The 8203-nt window shown below is 38.0% G+C and overlaps 1 pseudogene; it reads right to left on the reverse strand.

Moving 5' to 3' along the window:
- Window positions 1-4302: 4302 nt before the first annotated feature.
- LOC100355040 (nucleophosmin pseudogene) lies at window positions 4303-5238 on the reverse strand (annotated as a pseudogene).
- Between the last annotated feature and the right edge of the window lie 2965 nt (window positions 5239-8203).

Genomic DNA, 8203 nt, shown 5'->3' on the forward strand with positions numbered 1-8203 from the left:
AGAAGACATAAAAATGGAAGTGCCAAAATATTGTGATAAATGAAAATATGAAGATACAATAGAAACAGTATTTAGATGGAAATGTATTGGTTTTACAATAAATACATTGCTTTTTTTCACAAAAAATAAATATCTTAATGACTTTATAAGCTACCATAAAACACTATAAAAAGAAGAGAAAATAAGCCTAAAACAAACAAAAGGAAAGAGATAATAAAAATTTGTATGGAAAACAATGAATTTGTAAATAAAACTAACAACAGAGAAAATCGGTAAAAGAAATCCTATTGTTTAGAAGACTAAAAAGATTAACAAACTTTTAGCCCTATATACAAATAAAAGAAGACAAATTAGTATAATTATAAGTGAAGCAGGGGATTTACCAGTGCCTTAACAGAGAAAAATAATTAGAAGAAAGCCTATGTTAGACAATTTTATGGTGATAAATTCAATAACAGGTAAACTGGACCACTTCCTAGAAACAAGCAAATGAGATTGAGAAAATTTTGTTCTCTTCCTGAATTGTGGATTTTTTTATTTTTAAAGATTTATTTTTATTTACTGACACAGGCTTGAGAAGAAATAGGAAATTTGAATAGATTTATACCCTGTTAAAAAAGATGGATGTAGGGGTCTGGTGTCATGGTGTAGTGAGTAAAGCTGCCACCTGTGATGCCAGCATCCCATATGGGTGCTTATTTGTGTCCCAGCTGTTCTGCTTCCTATCCAGCTCCCTGCTAATGGCCTGGGAAAAACTGTAGATGATTTCCCAAGTGGTTGGGCCACTGCCACCCATGTAGGAGACTAGGATGAAGCTCCTGGCTCCTGGCTTCCGCCTGGCCCAGCACTGGCCATTATGGCCATCTGAGGAATGAAGCAGGCAATGGAAGATTCCCTCACTCTCTCTCAGTTTCTCTCTCTCTCTCTAACTCTTTCAAAATAAATAATTTTTTTAAAGAGGGATGTAGTATTAAAAAATTTACATGGGGCCAGCATTGTGGTACAGTGGGTTAAGCTGTTGCTAGCAATGCCAGCATCCCATACTAGTGATGATCTAAGGGTTTTGACCCCCACCACGTATTTGAGAGCTCTGATTGAGTTGTTGGCTCCTGGCTTTGGCCTGGACCAGCCCTGATTGTTGGGGCTATTGGAGAGTGGACCAGTAGATGAAAGCTCTGTCTCTTTCTCTCTCTCCCTCTCCCTCTCTCTCTCTCTCTCTCTTTCTTGCTTCCTCTTTTCCATCTCTCTTCTTTTTGAAAGAGTGAATAAATTACCATCAAGAAAATCCCAGTCCCAATTGGTTTGCTTTATAGTTTAATCATTTAAAAAACCATTAATTGGAACTTTTCACAAGCCTTTTCTAAAAAAGATGTGTAACATTTCTTATTTCTTTCTGAGAGGTCAATATTTTCCTGATACCAAAAACCAGACAAGTATTTCTCAATATTAGAAAACTACAGACCGGCCGGCGCCATGGCTCACTAGGCTAATCCTCTGCCTTGCGGCGCCAGCACACCAGGTTCTAGTCCCGGTGGGGGCACCGGATTCTGTCCCGGTTTCTCCTCTTCCAGGCGAGCTCTCTGCTGTGGCCCAGGAAGGCAGTGGTGGATGGCCCAAGTGCTTGGCCCATGGGAGACCAGGAGAAGCACCTGGCTCCTGCCTTTGGATCAGCGCAGTGCGCCGGCCACAGCGCGCCAGCCGCGGCGGCCATTGGAGGGTGAACCAACGGCAAAAGGAAGACCTTTCTCTCTCTCTCTCTCTCTCTCTCACTGTCCACTCTGCCTGGAAAAAAAAAAAAAAGAAAGAAAGAAAGAAAACTACAGACCAATATCTCTTATGCATATGGGTCCAAAAATTCCCAACAAAATACTAAGAAACTAAATTTGAAATATACAAAAAATGTATACCATATATAAGTGAGATTTATCTTATGTATGCAAACTTGGCTTCACATCTGAAAATAAGTTGATATAATAACACACCATATCAATAGAATAAATTGTTTAAAATATTCATCTTACTAGACCCAACACGTGGAAAGGTTTAAAAAATGTGAAAAAGCCAAACAACACTGTCTTGAGATAAAACATTTCTCAAGGGGCTGGTGCTGTGGTGTAGTGGGTAAAGCCACCGCCTGCCATATGGGCACCGGTTAAAGTCCTGGCTGCTCCACTTCCAATCCAGCTCTCTGTTATAGCCTGGGAAACCAATAAAAGATGGCCCAAGTGGTTGGGTCCCTGCACCTATGTGGGATAGCCAGAAGAAGCACCTGGCTCCTGGCTTCAGTTCGGTGCAGCTCCAGCCATTGTGGCCAATTGGGGAGTGAACCAGCAGATGGAAGACCTTTCTCTCTCTCTCTGATTCTCCTCTCTCTATGTAACTCTGACTTTCAAGTAAATAAAAATAAATCTTTAAAAATAAAAAAATCCACAATTCAGGAAGAGAACAAAATTTTCTCAATCTCATAAAGTATGCATACAAAAACCCACAGCTAATAGTATAGATAGTGATGAGAGGCTGGATGCTTTCTTTCTGAGATCAAGAGTGGAAGAATCACTCTTACCATCTCTATTCAATAGTGTGCTAAAGATTCTAGCTGCAACACTGAAGCAGAAAAAATAGAAAGTCATCTAGTTTGAAAACAAGAAATATAACTTGGTTAGTCATAGATGACATGATGTTTTAAATAGATAATTTATTTATCTATTTATTTATGATATTTACTTATTGTGAGATTATTTAATTTTTAATGATTTCAGGAAGGTTGCATGATATAAGATTAATGTAAAGTCAATTGCATTTCTGTATACATGTAATGAAGAATCTCAAAATTAAAGTAAAAAAATAATTTTATTGAGACTATCATTTCTGAAACATAGGATACATGTAACAAAGTATGTATTCTGAAAACTTCCTTGCATTGTCAGAAACCAGCAAAAGATCCTAAAATTCATATGGAATTCCAAGTAATGCAAAATAGGCAAAACAACCTGGGAAAAGAAACAAAGCAAATTCACACTTTACAATTTCAAAAATTACTACAAACCAACAATAACAGAGTCAGCGTAATATTGGCATATGGAAAGAAACAAAGATTAGTGAAACAAACTTGCACATCCAAAAATAAACCATGTCCTGAAAGGTCAACTTATTCTTGAAAGGATGCCAAGATCATTTACTAGGCAAAATTACTTTTTTAAAATTTTTGAACAAATAATATTAGAAAATTGGATATTTACAGGCAAAAATCAGAATAAAGAAATTGATCTTTTTCTTATCATATATAAAATTAACAAGAAATTCAAATACTTAAGCTAGAAACAAAACTGTAAGACAATTAGCAGATATACAGGAGTAAATCTCCATGACCTTAGTTTTATGAAGGATTCATATATATGATATCAAAGTAAGAGCATTATAAAATAAATTGGACTTCATCAAAATTAACAACTTCTACTCTTGAAATGACATTACATGTCTAAGCTATTAGAATCTAGTACATGGTGCTCCTGTGTTCAAGCATTTGGGTTTCTGCATATTTGGTCAAATAATGAACACAACATAAAGCAAATGTGGTAAATGCTTCCATGGAGGACCACAGAACCTCAAAGGCAGAAGATGAGAGATGAGGAAACACAGAAAACAGGATTCTACCTTAAGAGCATTTGTTGTGATCACGAAACAACTCTGGGTTACACATTTCAAAAACATGATTGTTTTTGACTCTTCCTATTTCCTGCTTTTCCAGTTCATAACAATGATAGAGAAAGTAATCATCAATAAATTAATAGAACTGGTATAGTTAATATTAGTGAATGGTTTTCTGTGTTTATTGAACTTTAAAATATATTAAGTATACTAGAAAGCAACAATAATTGGAATACTATTGTATGCTAAAAAATTTAGAGACATATCAATGAATTTGAGGTCCAGTAATAAGAGGATCGAGGATCTTCCATCACTGGGTAAAAGATAATTTTTGTGATTTTTTTTTACTTTATTAAAATACTGAGTTTACTTCACATGTGTATTTTTGTCTCCCCACCATTTCCATGTGTGACCACCACTACTATCCTATATTAACATCCCATCCATACTTAACACCAAGCAAAGGGTGAACTTCGTCTTTAAAAGCTGAGCAGACATTTTGGACAACACATCCTTGGCAATGGGACCTGGACAATATTTACCAAACATAGAGAGAAAGTTCTCACATTGTGTTGTAAAAGGACAGTCAGATATCTACTGTTAACATAAATGAAATATGATAGAAAATTTTCACAAATTGTATAAACTATTATCCTAAAAAGACTTCCTGCACTGCCAAATATCTTGAATAGTCTCTTGGCCAACCATCTGGAAGCAATTCTTCACATAATCAATGAATGTGGCTTTCACTGTGGGAAGAGAACCAATTTTTTCTATATCCTTGCCTGTGTTTTTGCTTTAATGCTGTCCGTAGAACTAGGTCCTGTCGATGTTTTAGGAGTTTTTTTTTTTTTCCCTGTTTTTATTTTTTTTTCCAAGAATTCTCAGATTTTTTATCTTGTTGTTGATGGTTTTGAGTCTTTCATTCTGATTTGATTTTTGTGCATTTTTGGCTGGGGTATCTGTATAGATTTATTCACTGGAGCTTTTTCTTCAGTTTCCTCATCAAAATTCCCTTCTTCCTCTTCTTCCTCCTCCCCTCCCTTCCTCCTCCCCCGCCTCCTCCTCCTTCCCCTCCTCCTCCCCTTCCTCCCCTCCCCTTCCTCCCCTCCCCTTCCTCTTCCTCCTTCTGCTTCCTCTGCAGCAAGCTTCATTTTCTTCTGTGGTACCTTGCTGCCACCTCCAGGGACAGATCGCTTTCCAGATACACTTCACAGTCTCACTTCCTCCTATTCACTTCTGACTCTGCATCTTCCTCTACAGCTACTAAGTGCTGTCTACTAATATGCACAGACCCTAAACCACATTCAGCCTTAAGACCAAAGAGAAACTATTGGCTGTACTGACATTTTCAAAGTTGCCAGTGTGACTTTAATTGGACTTGCCTTCAGAATTCACTGCCTCTGCTTCAACAATGTACAATTCATCCTTTGCATCAGCACCAACAATGACCATTCTTAAAGACAGCTAGTGCTCATTTTCATCATTGTCCACTTTAAAGTGATAATCTTTTTCAGCCTTTAGTTCACAACCAAAAAGATAGTTCTGAGGCATCAGGGGGCTCATGTTACTGTCCATCATATCTTCCATGGTGGGATGAACTTGGGTGGGATAGAAGGCATATGGAGAGAGGATGCCCACTACTAAAAGTACAGCTACATAGGACTGAATCATACTTGGGAAAGCAATTTTTGTGATCTTAAGAAGTTATTATTTTATCGGGCATATTTAGATAGTATATTGTAATAATTCAATATAATTATAAGGAATAATGGTCAAAATAGATTAGTAAGCATTTCCTTCTCCTTAGACATTTGAAAATTTTTGCTTAAGCCTTAATACTTGCACATATTTTTGGAGTATAATGTGATATTTCAATAAATATACAACATATGTATTGATCATATGTATTGATCAAATCAGGTTAGTTAACATTTCCATCTCCTTATGATTGCTTTATGTTTAACACCATTGAGACTTTCCTACTTATTCATAAAATGTATAATAGGTTATTGAGAACTATAGTCATTCCACTATGCTGTAGAATACTAGAACCTATTGTTTGTGTCTGTGTTTTGTTACCTGTACCTATATTATGATCTAGTTATTTCTGAATAAATACCCAAAAGAAAATCAATAATGAAATAAGTGTATTAAAGAGACACCTGAGGGAGCGGAGCCAAGATAGTCCGGGAAAAGATAGTTTAATAAAAGTGGAATTACTGTAGCCTCAGGAAAAGGCTCAGAAAAAAATTGCAGAGGAAACTCTTCCAGATCTAGTGGATGTGACACGGAGGACCTATGGGGAGAGCAAGGTCGCCCACCGTGTGGAAGCCCAGCCGCTGCGGGAACCGCCACAGAAGCCGAGCCACCACAGAAGCCGAGCCGCACAAGCCGCAGAGTCTGTGTGCCAGTGCTGGAAGGGGAGGTGAGACAAAAAACCTCAGTAACTCGAGACATTGGCGGGGAAAGGCAGAAAGAGCCCACAGGGAATGAGGCCTGAAGCTCCACTGGGGAAAGTTCACCAGGCTGACTGGAGGAGAGAAAAAATGAACAAATAAGGGGAACCGGCACGGACATTAACCCCTCTCTCCACTCACCTTACAAAGCCTAGCAAGACAAAGAGCAGGCACCATTTTACATATGTAGAGAGGCGCCTGCCATTACCCAAGCGGAAAAACCTGACTCTGGTGGGGAGAAATAACAGGAGGTTAAGACCTAGTAAGTGAAAGTGTGGAGTTAACAAACTGAGACTGTGAAAATCTGGGGGGGGGCGGGGGGGGGGGCGAGAGAACTCACCAAGTACACAAACTCGGCAACCTGGGCAAACTGGTGAGAGACTGCTGAGAAATTTGAGACCACACTGAGGGCTGCATAAACTCTTTGTGTGGTCTCAGGGGTAGAGCAGACAAATACCCACAGGGGCCAGATTTCATACATCAACTACCCTCAATTCCACTCAGCTGTGTGGAATTACTTCCCAACTGAGTCAAAAAAAAAAAAAAAAAAAAAAAGAGAGAGAGAGAGAGAGAGCAAGCGAGTGAGAGAACAATCTGGGTGAGTCACCTTTGGCACACCCTTAACCCTGAAGAACCAAACAGAACTCTCTGGCCACACCCATCACAGCCTCTAAGAATCCATCAAAAGCAGACAGTCCACTTAATCTAGAGTCACAGTATAACGAGAAAAAACATCACACCAAAGAAAACAAAAATATCTCCAATATATCAAACAACAAACATAGAAACCGAGGTAACAAGAACAAGAAAGACACTATGACTCCCCCAAATGAAATAGACACCCCAATTCAAGATTATGAAGATGATGAGATAGAAGAAATGTAAGAAGCGATCTCAAAAAGTTGATAAGAACATTAAGAAGTTCTCAAAAACAAATTCTTGAACACAGAAATACTTAATGGACAAGATAGAAAATCTCTCTCATGAAAACGAAATATTAAGGAGGAATCAAAATGAAATGAAACAACTAGTAGAACATGAAACTGTGATAGTGAAGAGAAATCATAATGAAATGAAGAATTCAATTGATCAAATGACAAAGACATTAGAGAGCCTTAAAAACAGAATGAGTGAAGCAGAAGAGAGAATATCAGACTTAGAAGACAGAGAACAGGAAAGTATACAGTCAAACCAAAGAAAAGAAGAGGAAATTAGAAATCTAAAAAATATTGTTGGGAATCTTCAGGATACAATTAAAAAACCTAACATTCGGGTTCTAGGAGTTCCTGAAGATATGGAGAGGGAGAAAGGACTAGAAGGCCTTTTTAGTGAGATACTAGCAGAAAATTTCCCAGGTTTGGAGAAGGACAGAGACATCCTAGTACAGGAAGCTCATAGAACCCCTAATAAACACGACCAAAAGAGATCCTCACCACGTCACGTTGTAATTAAACTCACCACAGTGAAACATAAAGAAAAGATCCTAAAATGTGCAAGAGAGAAACGTCAGATTACTCTCAGAGGATCTCAAATCAGACTCACAGCTGACTTCTCATCAGAAACCTTACAAGCTAGGAGGGAATGGCACGATATAGCCCAGGTACTAAGAGAAAAAAACTGCTAGCCCAGAATATTATATCCTGAAAAGCTCTCATTTATGAATGAAGGTGAAATAAAGACCTTTCACAGCAAACAGAAATTGAAAGAATTTGTTGCCAATCATCCAGCCCTGCAAAAGATGCTTAAAGATGTGTTACACACAGAAACACAGAAACACGGTCATCAACATGAAAGAAGGTAAAGAAAGGAAAGCTCACAGCAAAAGATCACAGGAAGTTCAAAACATATATTAGAAAATATCTTTGGCAAATGGCAGGGCAAAGTTGCTACTTATCAATAGTCACATTGAACATTAATGGCCTGAACTGTCCAGTTAAAAGACACAGCTTGGCTGACTGGGTTAAGAACAAAAACCATCTATTTGCTGCTTACAAGAAACACATCTTTCCAACAAAGATCCATACAGACTGAAAGTAAAAGGCTGGAAAAAGATATACCATGCCAACAGAAATGAAAAAAGAGCGGGTCTAGCCATC

This window comes from Oryctolagus cuniculus, chromosome 3 (genome assembly GCF_051225735.1).
Source record: "Oryctolagus cuniculus isolate XC-2025 breed Fujian yellow rabbit chromosome 3, ASM5122573v1, whole genome shotgun sequence".
NCBI lineage: Eukaryota > Metazoa > Chordata > Mammalia > Lagomorpha > Leporidae > Oryctolagus > Oryctolagus cuniculus.